Source organism: Palaemon carinicauda, chromosome 20 (genome assembly GCF_036898095.1).
Source record: "Palaemon carinicauda isolate YSFRI2023 chromosome 20, ASM3689809v2, whole genome shotgun sequence".
NCBI lineage: Eukaryota > Metazoa > Arthropoda > Malacostraca > Decapoda > Palaemonidae > Palaemon > Palaemon carinicauda.
The window spans coordinates 95,393,759-95,408,494 of NC_090744.1; positions in this window are offsets into that span (position 1 = coordinate 95,393,759).

Here is a 14,736-nt window from a genome sequence, read left to right on the forward strand (position 1 = left end):
TATATATATATATATATATATATATATATATATATATATATATATATATATATATATATATATATATATATATTTATATATATATATATATATATATATTTATTTATATTTATATATATATATATATATATATGTGTGTGTGTGTGTGTGTTTGACTAGCCTTTAAAATGGTATGTAGCCTATGACTGTTTAGGGTTTATATATATATAAATATATATATATATATATATATATAATATATATATATATATAATATATATACATATATATGTATTACATATAATATATATACATTATATATATAATATTATATAATATATATATATATATATATATATATATATATATATATATATATATATACATTATATATATAATATTATATAATATATATATATATATATATACATTATATATAATATATAATATATATATATATATATTGTATATATATATATTTATATATATACATATATATATATATATATATATATATATATATATATTTATATATATACATATATATATATATATATATATATATATATATATATATATATATATATATATATTTAGTTTTTTAAATTGTATCATTGACCAATGTTTTGGTGAGATTTTATATGTATTAATATAATTGTGGACTTTTTACAATCTAGTTACATGTATAATTATAAGGGAATGTGTTTTAAGCGATTGTATGTCTAATTAGTTTTAAATTAAAAGGTTAAATTTCCAGTAGTTATGGTGGTTTCCGGGAGAATTTGGTGTTTTCGGTTAAATAAAAAGGCCAGTCTGTAACTATAGTCCATTTCTTTTAGCGATGCATATTTGCACCGACTCGCGGCGGTGCCCTTTTAGCTCGGAAAAGTTTCCTGATCGCCGATTGGTTAGAATTATCTTGTCCAACCAATCAGCGATCCGGAAACTTTTCCGAGCTAAAAGGGCACCGCTGCGAGTCGGTGCAAATACGCATCGCTAAAAGAAATGGACTATAGACAAATGAGAGAAACTTAAAACACCAAAGAATGAATTCAAGACATTATTCATTATCAAGTAATGATAGAACTTCATTATCAAGTAATGATAGAACTTCATTATCAAGTAATGATAGAACTTCATTATCAAGTAATGATAGAACAGAAGTTATTGACTGGGAAACTGATCATAAACTGACAATTAAAATTGTCCTTTCGGAGAGTTGAAAGATGACCGGGAAACTACGGTGACTGATAGATATTTAGCCCCAATAGAGAACCTGGCAGGGTGAACCCCCCAGGCCCAAACTCCTCCTCAGGAACACAAGAAAAATGTTGGAGCTCCCCAAGGAAATCTTGTTGATGTTACTGGCTCAGAAGGGGACGACCTTGTTCTCGAGAAAAATCCAGTGACTCCACAACAAAAGGAGTCTGGAGATATCCCTCTGGGATGAGAAGGTCCGGTAGCGTTCTATTCGTGAACCCGTGTCTGGGACAATCTAAAACAACGCTTGGTAGTTATAAGAGTAGATCATCTTACAAAAGGGATGCATGTGAAAAAGAATATTGGTGGGAGTTTGATGTAGTTATAGTTATATATTTTGATATCTGCATTGTGTTCAATGTCACCATTGTTGTCATTACCATGTGCTATATTATGGTTTTAGTATTATGCGTGTTTTTCTATGTATGTGATGTTCTCGAGCGAATAAAGCCATGATGAGAGGTCCTTTTCCATAATCAAAACAATATAAAGTTTGTCATAACCGGCAATTTGATTTCTAAAAAAAATCCGGTGTTCGTTAAGCACTCTAATCTCTTTATAAACTACAAAACTACTTGAAATCCCTTTTCGAACAGATACAATTTCGAAAGAAATTAATCTTGACTTGAACTTAACTCCTCGTTATCTAAAATATACTTTAACGTTTAGATAGTCCCTAACGTTACCACAGAAAAGATGGCTACAAATCCTCACACTCATTTTCCGGTGGAACTGGTGACGAAACAATAAACCTTTCCTAGAAAACAAGAAAGATTGCAATTTCAGACACTTTTTTTTTTACTCCTAAAAAACCATTGTACTCAGCCTTTATGGAGAACCCCAACATATTCTTAATGCTACAAACCTGTTCCAATTTGCTACCCAGTAAAGACAGGGATATATGTTCAATCTTGGTGTTGTACAACGCATTTCCACTATTTATAGGTACCTCGTGGATTTTCTCTTCGTATTTATGGGTTTCCACTTAAACGTGGTTTCTAACTCTTACGAAATCCAGTCATCCATTCATAAAACTGAATATCATTTGCATTGTTATAAGGAGATTAAACTGTACCTCCACAATTCTTAGAAGATAAAATTATTTCCACACGTTACTTACTCTACATGTGCGATAACTAAAAGCCTTTATGGAAAGTGAATATGAGTAGATAACGTCTCCCTCGACCACACTTTGGGACTTTCACATCCACAAATAAACAACTCTAAACTGAAACTGCCTCTGTAGAAGAAAACGGCTATAGCACAGTTCCTCGACCGATTCACACACCTTTATGATGCGCCACAAGGTAAGATTGAGTGGTTATATACAGTAAGTACGACTGTTCAACGATCGATACATACTTGTTTACTTACTGAAAGAGCTGATTTTCAGGTCCTAGATTGTAGGGGAACCCTACCTACTCTCTACAGAACCTTTCGTAATTCATTTTATTATATACATTTCAAGGCATTCAGCATATTGCTCGTTCACTGTCAAATCCACATTATCGAAGCACTTAGGAAACAAAACAGGCTTCAGATTCCTCTCGAAAACCTTAATACAATTGGGAACTTATTGAATACTATTTTTGTGTTTATATTGGCTTAAAATAGATAATTGGTACAGCAAATTAGAGACATACATAAAAAATACAAAATGGAATGAATGCCAGAAACCTGGTACTAGAACATAACATTTACAATAATGAGGCAGTTCGTTAAATGAAATCATAATATTAGTAAGGCATACTATTATGGAGGGAGAAAGAGCATGATATCATCGTTCTTAAAAATCGTAATTCGTACGCTTATGCCTATTTGAAATCGTGATCATAAACAATTCATAATGATCAAGCCTAAATTGATCTTGGTTTTTTTTTTTTAATAAGGAAACTAAAATGTTAAGCAATATAAAAATCATATATAGCAAAGGAGAAATATTTCGTTCAAGAAGAAACTAAAGACTTTCTTGTTCTTTAAGTGTTTCGATAATGGGGATTTGACTATACACACCAGTTATGCAGTGTGATATGTAAAGTACCTAAGAATGTACTGTATATGGTGAACTAACTTTGTAGATCCTGCAGAGTGTAGAGAATAGAGATCCCCTGCCTGATGGGACCTGAATAGCAGTCCAGTGAAGTATAGTAATCATTTTGGGTATACAACATACAAGGTATACAAGGTAGTAGGTTGGCCAGGGCACCAGCCAACCGTTGAGATACTACCGCTAGAGAGTTATGGGGTCCTTTGACTGGCCAGACAGCATTACATTGAATCCTTCTCTCTGGTTACGTTTCACTTTTCATTTACCTACACATACACCAAATAGACTGGCCTATCCTTCACAGATTCTATTCTGTCCTCATACACATGACAACACTGAAATTACCAAACAATTCTTCTTCGCCCAAGGGGTTAAACTACTGCACTGTAATTGTTCAGTGGCTACTTTCCTCTTGGTAAGGGTAGAAGAGACTCTTTAGCTAGGGTAAGCAGCTCTTCAAGGAGGACAATTCAAAATCAAACCATTGTTCTCTAATCTTGGGTAGTACCATAGCCTCTGTACCATGGTTTTCCACTGCTTTGGGTTAGAGTTCTCTTGCTTGAGGGTACACTCGGGCGCACTATTCTATCTAATCTCTCTTCCTCTTGTTTTGTTAAAGTTTATAGTTTATATAGGAATTATTTATTTTAATGTTGTTATTGTTCTTAAAATGATTTTTTCCTTGTTTCCTTTCCTCACTAGGCTATTTTCCATGCTGGGGCCGCTGGGCTTATAGCATCCTGCTTTTCCAACTAATAATAATAATAATAATAATAATAATAATAATAATAATAATAGTTATAAATGATTCATGAATTATGTATTTAAAAGGAATTAATACTGTGATTCGCCATGTAAGTAATTGTTTAAAACTGTTGGAAAGGAGCAACTCAGAGGGGTATATTCATGACAGTTGTAACTTGCAAAAAATATTCATGCTCACTGTATAAATTATTATTTCTATAAATATAATACAAGATTAATTTAACTGCCCATAAATATATTTATCAAGGACAAATCTTTGAATTCAGATACGTGGAGGAAGACAGGAAAAGCCATTGTCTTTGTAAAATAGGAATAAAGTTAGAAGCGAATATTCCAGGCGAAAGAGAAGTTAAAGTTGCAACAGACTGGAGTATGCTTAAATGTTTCAATACCCTTGTTAGTGAGATGAGAGGCATGATAAGGGCCAATCAATGTCAATAGTTGGTTATATTAAATGTCGTAAGTCTGTTGGTTACGACTTCAATTGAATTTTGCACTAATTATTAGCCGAACTCCGGCTCTAGTTGGAAAAGCTATATGCTGCAAGAACGAGCAACTCTAATAACGAAAAACAGAAAGTAGATGTGGAATGAGAAAAAGAAAGAAGATATAGATTCAAGTATCAATTTCTTCAAAGGCCCCTAACTATGATTATATAGCACCAAGCAGAAAAAAAGGTGAAGTAGAAAATGGCCTTCTCGAGTTATATGCTGCATATAAATACGCAGTCTATATATATATATATATATATATATATATATATATATATATATATATATATATGTGTGTGTGTATATACTGTATATATATAAACAAATATATATATATATATATATATATTTATATATATATATACTGTATATATACAGTATATATATATATATATATATATATATATATACAGTATATATATATATATATATATATATATATATATACAGTATCTATATATATACAGTATATATATATATATATGTATATACATATATGTGTATATATACATACATACATACATACATATATATATATATACACATATATGTATGTATACATATATATATATATATATATATATAAATATATACATACATATATATACACACACAGACATTTTATATATATATATATATATATATATATATATATATATATATATATATATTATTCAGTATTAAGTCGTTTACCCTAAGAGGTTGTCACTGATAAATTCATCATTTAACTGCTAAATCGTACTTAAATCACATAAATCTTCCTCACCTTTAGTAGATAATTTAACAGTTAAATTGTACACAAATCCCCCAAATCTTCCTAAAATTCAATAGATCCACACTGCACGTGCAACACAGCGTCATTCATATTGTATGTACACCATCTGCGAGCACTCAGTTGTGCTTCCTAGTTACGGATATCACTAAGACTACTTTCCGGTAAATCCTCTCAAACAATTCCAGCCAACTCTTTTTATCATTATTATTAGCTAAATCACGACCCTAGTTGGAAAAGCAGGATGGCATAAGCCCCAGGGCTCCAGCAGGGATAATAGCTCAGTGAGGAAAGGCAAAAAAATAATGAATAAACTACAAGAGAAGTATTGAACAATTAAAATAAAACATTTTGAGAACAACAACAACATTCAAATAGATATTTCATATATAAACTATAACGTGAGATTTATGTCAGCCTGTTCAAAAAAAAAAAAAAGAAAAAAAAAAAACCTTATTCTGCAAGTGTGAACCGATTCAACTGTCTTATTGGGAAGATCATTCCACAATCTGGTCATGGCTGGAATAAAACTTCTAGAATACTGTGTAGTATAAAGTTGTGAATGGAGACAGCATGGCTATCATAATTAACTACATACCTAGTATTACGAGCAGGATAGTACTGTTTTGGAAGATCTGAATGCAAAGGATGGTCAGAGTTATGAAAAATCTTATGAAACATGCACAATGAACCAATTGAACGACGGTGCCAGAGATTAATTTCTAGATCAGGAATATGAAATTTAATTTACCGTAAGTATGTGTCCAACAAACTAAGATGAATATCAGTAGCGGAACGCCAGACAGAAGAACAATACTCGAAACAAGGCAGAATGGAAAACAATAAAGCACTTCTTCCGAATGGACTGACCACCGAAAATCTTAAAACACTTTATATAATATGGGAGTTATTGAAATTGGGCGATAATCAGCTAGGCACATTTACATAATGGAGTAACATTACCAATTCTCCAACAATTACTAAAAGAACCTCTTCTTGCTAACTTGCAGAAATTAACAGATAACTTGGGAGCTAAGATTTTAACAGTTTTTATAAAAAAAAAAAAAAGGAAAAATACTATTTGGGTCTACACCTTGATAAACATCAAGGTCCACCAAGAGATATCTAATTTCATTGGACCGAAAAGTTAAACTAACTAGTTTAGCCTAAGGAAAACAGGAATGATGAATATCGAGTTTCTAGTTAATCTGCTTGCTGTCATACATATTAGCTAATAGAGTTGCCTTTTCCTTAGGACAATGAGTGACAGAACCATGTGGTTCAAGAAAAGTTGGAACTCTTCAGTATACACTAAATGGTGCAGATTTAATGGTAACCCACCACTTATGTATCTGGGTTGTACCAGAAAATGTTTCTTTCATGGTTAAATTATATTCCTTTCTGGTTGAAGCATGAACTCTCTTGGCAAGAGCTCTAAGCAGAGTAGTTATATCAAGTCAAATCTGATCTGTTACCCCTCCACAGAAAATAGGCCTCCCGCTTTTCCAAATAAGCATGTCTACAGACATCATTGAACCAGGGTTTGTTTTAATTTTGTACTTCACCACACGGTAAGGGATATGCCTATCAATTATGTTGACCAGATTCTCATTAAAGAGAACAACAGGCTTAACACTTTTAAACAATTGTGGGCAATTCGGTTTCAAAAGGTCACTCAAAATGCCATTCCAGTCTGCTAGAGATTTTATATAAATCTTCCATGAGTATGACATATCAGGAACAGGCTGCTTAGTCTTGGTGATTCTTTCCTCTTACCAATTCTAAAGTATAATAATTGTTATCACTCACTTAATGTACTTCACTCCTTCCACAAAATCTACTACAACCGGAGTATTAGAGCCACTTCAAACCTGGACAAACAATTTCATATTGAATTCTCCAATTTCGGTTCGTTGTTTGCCTACACACCACGCTAAATAGTCCACCATATTTCTTACACACTTGTCTTTTCTTTCACCGCACGACACCAGGTTTACTGCACATTATATTCTCATTTCAGTAGAAATCTACTGTAACTGGTTAGTGGTTATTCTCTCAAATGATAAGGATAAAAGAGACTGGCTACACTTAACAAGAAAAAAGAAACAAAGATAGAGCCCTAGTCTCATGGCCCTCCACTGTACTGGGCCCTGTGAGGACACCGGTACGGCGGTACCCAACTTGAGAAAAACCTAGCAGTGAACTCTATTAATCCTGCTAGCAGGAAGAGGTTGGGCAGCCAAAACGAAGACATGCAGTAGGAACGGAAGTAATTGATAAGGTTATAATTATGTTGAAACTTCTACTTATTCATATTTATAACAGTACAATAAATGCACGCTCAATACTTTAAATTTTAGAGTAGCCTACAATCGGGCACACTATAATTATTTCTGTTCCTACTGTTTTTTTGTTTTGTTTATAAATGAATAAAAATTATTTCAATGTTGTTGCTATTCTTAAAATATTCTAATTGTTCATTACTTTTCTTGTAGTTTATTTATTTCCTCATTTCCTTTCCTCACTGGGCTATTTTTCCTTATTGGAGCCCTTGGGCTTATGGCATCCTGCTTTTCCAACTAGTGTTGTAGCTTAGCAAGTAATAATAATAATAATAATAATAATAATAATAATAATGTTGGTGATTTTCTTATATCCCCGTGACACTGTTCGATATCAGATCTGAGAGGCTACGGGAATATTAATGTCTTTCGCGAAGAGGACCAATTTTCTCGAGAATCTTCGCTTCGCATCAAATTAGGTTGAAGAAGTTCGATTATATCTTCTACATCCACGAACACAAGATGAGGTCCAGAAAGAAAGAATCTATGGGGACACATTCTCTTTAAGCTCTCATGTTAGGCCTATGGCGCAGAGAGAGAGAGAGAGAGAGAGAGAGAGAGAGAGAGAGAGAGAGATGCAATGAAAAACTTATATTCAGATGCAACTGGCGAGACAAACTTCACGAAATGCGGCAAACACAACTGGAAAGGGGGAACCCGTCCACGTGTCCTTTCCATTAAGAGCTGTGTTGCAGGACAATAAATTGAGTGGAGTTGAATAAAAAAAAAAAAAAATGGAGGATGTTGGAGCTGGAGTAGGATGACGGAGGTGGAGGAGGATGTTGGAGCTCGGGGAGAATACTAGAACTAGGGGAGGAAGTAGGGAGGGAGGTATTAGCACCCCCACCCCCCAAGGATGGTGGTGGATGGTGTTAGGATTACGGAGGGGAATGTAGGGTGAGCGAGAATGGTAGTAGAGGGCTCTGGAGGATCGATTGTGGGGTGAGGGATTGGTAGGGGGGATGGGAGAGGGGCAGCTGGAAGCTACATGTAAGGAGAGCCAAGACTGGGAGGTGGAAACTGCGTAGTTTTCACTAGTGGGATCAAACGACATCCATTTATGGTTGCGTAACCAAACTGTATTACTGAACGCTCAGATAATACCTATTCACCGTCTTTATAATGCAATGTATTTATGGTAGCGGGCTGTGGGGGAAAAATTAAGCCAGTCTTCTTGGCGCATACAGAATAATGTTGCAATGGAAAAAACTTACTTTGGAAACTGCGATGGATACCTAGAATGCTGGTAAGTTATCCCTTTATCTGATCTTTGAAGGCATTGGGGGTAATAGGGTGTGTTCCATATATTATTTTTAGGAAGGATAAGCTTCCTATTTAAATATATGAAGTCACACACGAATACATTTCCCCCGTAAGCGCATTTACTGTGATACGCAACTTATTATATGTAAATATTAAGTTTATAATAACGAAGATAACATTCTGAAAAAAAATGAAAAATAATTTTTTCCCAACAATCCATACCATGAGAAAAAATAAAAATAAAACGCGCTGAAGAACTCTCTCTCTCTCTCTCTCTCTCTCTCTCTCTCTCTCTCTCTCTCTCTCTCTCTCAAGCTACTTGGTGTTACGTAACGTTCTTGGTCTCCTTAAATCCATATAAACGACAAAATCTTTGAGGAATAAGAATTTCACGACATGGCACTTTTCATATTTTGGAAATTGTAGTTTCACACTTAATTTAACAATCATATAATTATACAGGCAAATGTAGACAAGAATCTTTAGCACTTGTAAACACATTCTCAATCTCTAGACGTTTCTTGCATCAAACCAAAATTGAAAACGTAAACAACTGGTCACGTGACTTCATCCTAACACTATCATCATTGTCATAAACAGGGATTTCCCCCATAGTGAGAAATAAACTGGCAAGTACAGAAACGATAAAGGAAAATTAATCAATTATAAAATACATGAATGATAAACGAGTTAAACTGGATGACAAGAACAATGGAACGTTTATTTCTCATGTGTGGGAAAAGGGGCGGGGCTTAAAAGGAGGAGGGCGGCATCTATTGCGTAGTATTTGCATAACACATCCTATGATGTCACTGCTTATACTAAAGCATATTTAACGCTGGTTTAATCATAAATTTCTGGTTTACACAATGCAAACTACCTGTGTTACCAAACATGTATTTCTATCGGAACTGAGCGAATGCATCATATGAAACTTAAGGCACGCCGCAGCATCTAGTTCTTCGTCTGCCGTCGACGGAAATTTGGCGGGAAATTCGAAATCCCTCGGCAAAGTGCGTAGTAACGCCAGTGGGCTTTCATTGGAGGAATACGATTTCACTGCGTTAATGAAACTCTGAAAGGCTCCACGTGGAATATATTGCTATCTATGAGAATTGCTATATGGATAATAAGAGAGAGAGAGAGAGAGAGAGAGAGAGAGAGAGAGAGAGAGAGAGAGAGAGAGAGAGAGAGAGAGAGAGTTCTAATTTCAAATATCAAAATATAGTTGATTATACCCTAATATTAATGACTTTTTCTCGTTCTTAAAATGAATATAAAGATTGATTACCTGGAAATTAGCATGCAACATAACTTCAATTGTACCGTTACTGTCGACTTAAAGCCAGGCAACGATTTCAGTCCAAATTAGACTACTCAAAAATGTCAACAAATCCTTATTTTCTACTTTTCTCTTTTGTTAAGAAATTTACATTTACAGTTTTTACAATTTGGCAAAAAGTTCGAAATCCTTCAGCAAAGTACGCAGTAACGCCAATGGCCTCTCGTAATATATTTACATAAATAAATTTTGTAATTAACAAATATTCACAATTTCACTATCCATCTAAATATGATTTTAAATTACAAACACATCGACTTATTAATAAATACCCTTTGAACAATTTTTAAATCCTAGTTTATTTACATTAAAAGTATTCACCTTTCTACTTTTTGTCCATTTTTATTCATCTTTTTAAGAAATACACATTTACAATCTTACAGTTTATAACATACATAATAGTATATTTACATAAACATTTTTTATTTTTATTTTACATAGTGTATTTACAATTGAGTTATTGCGAGTCGGTACTTAAAAATACCTTCCCATCCATATCGCTGCAATAAAAATCCGCTAATATGACCACTGTCGTACTTTCATTCTTTTTAAATTCCGTTTTAAAATATAGCTACAAAATAACCTATCACCAGTTTTCAGTTTATAACATTCATTAAGTTAGAAAGCCAAAGCAACAAATTATTTAACTAAGGGACACAAATATACTACATATATATTAAATTTAGTTTCTGTGCATCCACAATAGCAGTCTTTTACATCTTTTATTTTCACCATAACTAATCAACCATTTGAATACTTAATACTCCGTGTGCATATTTAAACAAAATTTCTCTACTTTTATTCTCTATGTAATTATTATTATTTACATGCCTCCAACTCAGTTTCCAGTTAGGCCTAAATGAAGGGTACAGTTTTTAAATATTTGGAACATATAATTTTTCATTAAAAGGTCATGTACATCTTTTATTTTGATTTCTGGATACGAGGTCACCTTATAAGCACTTTGTAATATGCTTATCATGCCTTCACAAAAAAAAAAAAAAAAAAATCTAAGTAAAAATAGTACATTCCTGAAAGCGACATTCATTTTCTAACAGGAAGGTGGCTCTGACTTCACAGAAATAGATAATCAATTGATAAGCGTAACACTTATCTTTTAAACATTTCAGAAAAATACTAAACATGATTGATATGACTTTTACACTGAATATAAATAATCCTATAACCACCTTTTAATTTTAACCAATAAAAATGTTTTTCCTTCCGATAGGTTCAAAATTATTTTTCCATAAACATATGAAAATACTTTTCTGAATACTTTTAACATACTCCACTGGAATTGGGTAAAAATGGCCACTGTGTAGAAAAGGTAAAATAAAAATTATCGGTGAACAATGGGACCGATCATGCCTATCGTTAACATTAAAATTGGTCACCAGTATTTCTGTATATCTCGTTCTTCGGTGTCATATTGATTCGCCCATATTATTATTATCATTATTACTAGCTAAGCTACAACCTTAATTGGAAAAGTAGGTTTCTTTTACATTGTGACCAATGTAAAAACAGGTTATGGTAACCACTATGGTTGAGAAAAATTAGTTATATGGTCACCATCCAGTGCAGTGTAACATATAGCCTAACTGTTTTGCTGGCTGTAATCCTGTCAATCAAGTAAACCTTAAGAGGAGGGAGTATTAAGTAGCCCCTACCCCTGCCCAAACTACACACAAAAGATTAATACGATTAATTAAACTGAAATAAGGATAAAGTTAACAGATAATGCATTTGAGGTTAAAATTAAACTGGCATCTCTCTCTCTCTCTCTCTCTCTCTCTCTCTCTCTCTCTACGTTGTGTATCTGCGTAGATGCTCATAATTGTTAATACGCAAATTTCCAGCGATTTGGAATGACAACGCTGAGATCATAAATGAGGAATCCCAGATGGGGTTTGAAACACGACCTAAAAATATATAAACGCACAGAAGGCGATTATGTTTGTACAATATTTTCACTTAACTTGACAAATAAATGCATATTAAATGATAATTAAGTATGAGATGTAAATATCTACATAATTCATAAAAAAAATATTTCTTTTTCTATAATCTTCAATTTAACTGATGTTACCAAGAAAAAACTATAATCCATATGTGTATTGATTCTGGGGTCAAGCTGTATGATTACTTGCGGGGGGGGGGGGGTGTTTAAGGGATATCTGGATAATTACTACCTGAACAATGGCGTCACTCTGTCTTGTATTTTGGGGGATGGAGGATACATAAAACACCTATTTCAGACACTGTATTTGGGATGAAGTCCTTTGCTGGTTAATAAGTGACGCATTTTAGTCAATTTTGCTGTGCAATTATTCTGGCTTAAAAAACACACCAAAAAAATAAACTTAATTTGATGTGATCTTTAAAATATATAGAATGACTTAAATAATTTGTTAGATATCAAAGTTAGAATTGATAAAGATAGAAACGCTACCATGCTTTCTATTTGCAATCAAAAGTGAAATTCTTTCCTTTGTTAAAGGAATATTTAATTCCCTCAATTGAAAAAAGTAGTCACACAAGTTATTTTCAGTTGTAGTCTTATAATAGTAACAATGAGGTGAATAACGTACAGTGAACAATTATAGAGAAATGATAAAAAAAATAACGTGTATACGTTGACAACAGAGCTACAAAGTAACTATAAAAAGAAGCGTATACGCTTTTAGAATTGATAATTACCTCCGCTATATTTGAACAGCGAATGAACTTGATGAAAGTGGGTGGATACATCCATTAGGAAATCCACTTATGGTTAAACCTCTTAATTAACAATCAAAGACAGCATAGGTCTTTGATTAATAGCAAGCAATGAGAACTTTGCTTGCATCTACTGATCGCGGGAATGATGTACTCAGTCCTTGGTATTAATAAAAAATCTAATCTACGCCATACAGGCGATTAGTTACGCTTCTAATAATACCCAGAGCGTAATTCAAATGCGCACATTAATTTTCTTTATCTTTTATATGAAATTGTCCATTGTAAATAATTTGCATTATATTTTCAATTACGATATTTATTTAAAGAATCTTCTGAATCAGGTATTTTCTTTTTTTCATGAACAATTCTTAACGCCATGTTTGGTCAGTGGAAAATCTAGATATTAGGATAAAAGTTCCATGTTCATTAGATTCTGGGCTTTCAAGGGTCCGATGCTTTTAGCTAAAGGTAAAACAGCACCATTTCTAAGGACATACAAATGCAAGCAATTTATCTAGTGTATTTTAAAATAACAATAAAATCTCAGATATTCGTGAAGTGAAATATTCAAGCTTGATATGTCACTGTTCCCTTCATATAACACGATTTAAAATCTAATTGTTTCAGATATGGAGTTATCGCTGATTATAATTAGAAACAGAATTTTGAAGAATAAAAAGTTGGTTTCCAACTTTGCGTTTATATTCTTAAAACATTTTAGAAACACAAATACATGGTTGGTGAAAAGGCATCCACTGCGCACTAATTTAGAAATAAACGCTCGTGATCAAGAACGCCCATTATGAAAACATATGAGAAAGAGTGTCATCGTCGCGAAAATTTGTGCCCAGCGAAAATTTCAACCGGACGCACCCGAGCGTAAAAAAAAATAATTCATTCTCGTGAATTGGATTGCGACTTCGTTACCTGCTGCGTATATGCGATCGAGACGTTTCGAAACTGTGATCTGACGCCGTAGATAAGTAATTAAGACGCAGTTTGGGATAACTAGATCAATAAGACGCAGCTCATATGTAGGCCTATGCTATACAGGTTTCCGTGAACGGTTTGCAATGAAAACTTTATATGTATATATATATATATATATATATATATATATATATATATATATATATATATATATATATATATATACATATATATATATATATATATATATATATATATATATATATATATATATATATATATATATATATATATATAGAAGTAGAGGTAAAATAATGATAGACAGTCAATTACAAGCTGAATATAAATGAATTTTAAACAGTACTTAAACATCGAAAGCCGAAAAACTAAACTCTTCAAAACAGGGATATCGCTCGAAAAGGCAATGGACAACTTCTAAAGCGACACCCAATGCGCAGTTCTCTTTGGCGCCAACACTTCCGTCAAGGCGGGAACCAAGTTTATGGGAATGGAATCTGGTTCTACGTGGGAATCCGTAACAAGAAACGGGAACCTGAAGTTGAAAACAACAAAGGCGAGAAATATAGAGAAGTATTTCGTATTACATTTCAGAGAAATATAACCAGGTGTTATAAGTGACTGCGGAGCTCTATAAAAGATGATGGTGACTTGGTGGCAAGAACACCCCCCTCTCTCTCTCTCTCTCTCTCTCTCTCTCTCTCTCTCTCTCTCTCTCTCTCTCTCTCTCTTACTAAGGCTAGAGATAACCGCAAACGAGAATGGTAAATTCACCGTATATCCTTGCAAACGATTCTTTATAT